The sequence below is a fragment of the Sinocyclocheilus rhinocerous genome, unplaced genomic scaffold (genome assembly GCF_001515625.1).
Source record: "Sinocyclocheilus rhinocerous isolate Xijiao unplaced genomic scaffold, SAMN03320098_v1.1 scaffold864, whole genome shotgun sequence".
In the NCBI taxonomy this organism is placed as follows: domain Eukaryota; kingdom Metazoa; phylum Chordata; class Actinopteri; order Cypriniformes; family Cyprinidae; genus Sinocyclocheilus; species Sinocyclocheilus rhinocerous.
Window position 1 is genome coordinate 1,832,753 of NW_015645567.1, and position 3,548 is coordinate 1,836,300.

General features: G+C 33.8%; 1 protein-coding gene across 7 annotated transcripts in view; it reads right to left on the reverse strand.

Annotated features, from left to right (window-relative positions):
- Positions 1-3,196, reverse strand: part of LOC107706806 (electrogenic sodium bicarbonate cotransporter 4-like) — a 35,966-nt gene extending 32,770 nt beyond the window's left edge. For all 7 annotated transcript variants that reach the window (XM_016510642.1, XM_016510637.1, XM_016510638.1 and 4 more), the window contains exon 1: positions 3,121-3,196. The gene's annotated coding sequence lies outside the window, so the exon portion shown is untranslated. The remainder of the gene's footprint in view (positions 1-3,120) is intronic.
- Between the last annotated feature and the right edge of the window lie 352 nt (positions 3,197-3,548).

The window sequence follows — 3,548 nt, forward strand, 5'->3', positions numbered from 1 at the left end:
TCTTTTGTTGGACAGCAGGTTTAGAAACGCTTCTCATTACAAGTCATTACAAGGGAAGATGTTTCAAATGCACGTTATAAGTGTGGAGTTTCCTCATCTCAGCACGTGAACTCACGGGCACAAACAAACTGCAAACGCGGAGAGAAATAAAACGCACAGAATTTATTTTAACGCAAAACTGAAAAAAAAAAAAAAAAAAAACGCAATTCACAAGAAACGTGGATTCAAACCGAATGATTCAATATCATATTGAGAATTGTGGCATCCCTAAATTAATCTAATTTAGCCTATATAAGATATTTTCTTCTAAAAACATGATATTTTATGATTTATGGAGTGATAAAAAGAGAATCCAAAATTCCCTATGCAAAAAATGTCAACAAAATAAATCAAGAAACTTGAACCCAGCTTTATCCAAGGTTTAGATTTCTGTTCTCGAAATGTAGGCAAATTCATGCATATTTAATTAGATAATGCCAAATTTGCATATTTAAACATAACATTTCAGAACACTTGTAATACAGAAGAAATGTATTAATGCACTGTGATTATTCAGCTGGGGAAGCATGGTGATATCTATTAACATTTTGGAGGCTTTGCATATGTTTATTTTAGCCTAACTGAAGTTAGAAAAGCACTTTGCAGATAATATCACCTATACACATCTAATTAGTGCTCACCAGTTATTTGTTTTTGGTAGTTATAGCTGGCAGTGGTTTTAATGCCTCCAGCATGGTCACAGGATACGTCTCAGTGTCTCAGCGTCAGTGACCGTAAGAGGACCTGAAAGAACCCCGCGCGATGTGGCACGTGGACCTGCAGCTTCATTAGATCAATGTCTCTGTCGCTGGCGGGAAAGGAAAACCCAATGCATAGGCATAATCATGGGAGGATTTTCACTACGCACACACACACACGGCTCTCTTAATCACACACGGTCACATAATTGATCGATTCATACATTCAGAAGCAGCAGCCGTGGCACAGTGCTCACAACCACTAAAACTAAAACTATTTAAAACACATTTGTTAACTGAAATAAAGCTGAAGTAAAATAAAATATGAATATTAGATTAAATTTTTTTTTTACCTAAACGAAAATTAGAAATGTTGCTTTGGCCAATAACTTAGATTTAAACTGAACCACTAAAATGAAAATGAAAACAGAAAATATGAAAATAAAAGCAAATTCAACTTAATTCAAAATAGTAATACTGTAATAATACAATACCAAAATAACACACATCTCACAGGTTCAAATCCAGCCCTCATTCCTCAATCTTTTTCCAATAACAGTGAAAAAGTCCATAAATAACTCAAATTAAACTGAAGTCTTTGTAAAAATGTAAACAGATAGTCTCGCTCCAAATTTACAGCATTGGTTGCTTTACTCCAAGTCTTTTGAAGCTATTTGATATTTGTATGAGGAACAGCCTGAAACTGATCTCATATTCAATGGAAATCTTGACATCCGCCTGAATTCTATAGAATGCAACTATATTTGATTCATGAATAATTCATAATTTTTCAATGAATCACTTAATTCAGTTAACAAAAATGATTTGTTCTTGAGTTACACACTTCAGCTTTAACAAAACTTTGTCCAAATCTTGACAATTAACCCCCCCAAAATGATTTTTTTTCAATGATTCTTTGGAAACTGCCAAAACTGGGAAAGTCACTGGGAATTAATTGAATGAACAATTTACACGGAATCATTTTTTATGCTTGTGTTTCATATAAACCAGTGTTTTCAAATTTCATTTTAATTTTAGTTTAATTTTTAACAATTGGCTTTCGCCATTTTCTTTCTTTTAAATACTAGTGGTTAATTACATTAATTTTTATTTCAGTTTTAGTTATTTCCGGTTAGTAATTTTAGTGCTTAAACTTATTTCAGTTACATGCCAAGGCAACATTTCTCATTTTGTTTTACATGTTTACAAGTTTTACAAGTAATATTTATTTTGTTTTATTTTTTCATTACCGATAATAATCTATTTAAACTTCACTGTTGCGTGAAACGAATACAATGCTGACAGTAATATAATGCCAAGCTAATTACACAATCATACTGTTGGCCACCCAAGTAATGTAAGACAGCATGTAATACAGTAATTAACAGTGTGTAATGATCAGTGTCCTTCACACCAAATGGAGAACAACTCCAGGACAAACAGATAATCAGGACTGACAGTGTCATTGATCCATGGGGGAACGCCTCTGTGATTCATGGGAAAACATGGGAAACACGTCCACAGATCTACACATTAAAGCCCCATTCACACCAAGAACGATAACTATAAAGATAACGATATTAGCATCCACACCAGCAAACGATATCGTCCGTTTATTCTAAGCGCACGCGCGTCTGCCGCTTTAAATTCTTGAGCTCGTTACAGCAGGATGGATTCTGATTGGCTGTCAATTTTTTATCGTTCATCAGTTGGAAAAAAATCGTTTTGAAAGTGATTCCAACTATATCGTTTCTCTGTCTTTATCGTTATAGTTGTGTGGACTTTGCTATTCTTTAATATTGAGAACGATTTTTAGAACTATATCTTTATCGTTATCTTTATAGTTATCGTCCTTGGTGTGAACGGGCCTTTACAGTTCTGAATGTTTTTTAGAGCATCAAAAGACCCATTTAATCTTACAGCTAAAGTGTGTCATTTTTTACCATGTTAAGATACTTTCTCCTATCCTAGTTTGATATACAGAGACAATAATAAGCATAAGACTGTAAATAAAGTTTTTGTTGGTTGATCAATGGCAGAAATGTTCTGGAAACCTGTTTGAAAACAATTAAATTTTTTTTTTTTTTTGCAATTCCACTGGGTGGCACTAGACTAGAGGTTCAGAAAATACACACTTTCTATACATATATATATACACATATACATATAATTTTTGCAGAGACACTTTAAATAATATATTTAAATGTCATTTTATTTTTATAAATCAAAACTTTCGATCAATCGCTATTTATTTATTTTTTAAATTTTTAGATAAGATCTTGGATCTACAGTAAACAGTAACTGTTTAATATTAACCAATTTTCTAAAGAAATCTCAAACTACTTTTGCAAAAACCTACTAGTGAAAAACCACCAGCTCTTACCTTGTTACAGAAGTGGTGTTGAGATGACCGGTGTGATGAGCATCTGTTTGTGACAGATGAGATCAGGACTTGTTTCTCTGTACAGTATCAGAAACATAGAAAAAGCCGGTCACAATGATTGTCTGTCTGTCTTGTGATTGGCTGAACAGTCAAACGCTTCGGGTCATAAGCACAGTAAGGTGGCGGGAAACGTGACATGAAGTTCATTAAATGACACGCACACAGCATGCTCACTCTGAACACCTTGCTGGCTGTTTTGTAATTGACCACGCTATTGTCTGACAGTTCAACATGAATCCAGATTCACAGTGATGCAGTACTTTATCCATAGGCCTACGTGTTAAATGCATATTACAAGAAAACTATGTTGCACTATATTGCACATGCACAGAACAGGTTATAATCTAGTATACAGAGACTCCACAACG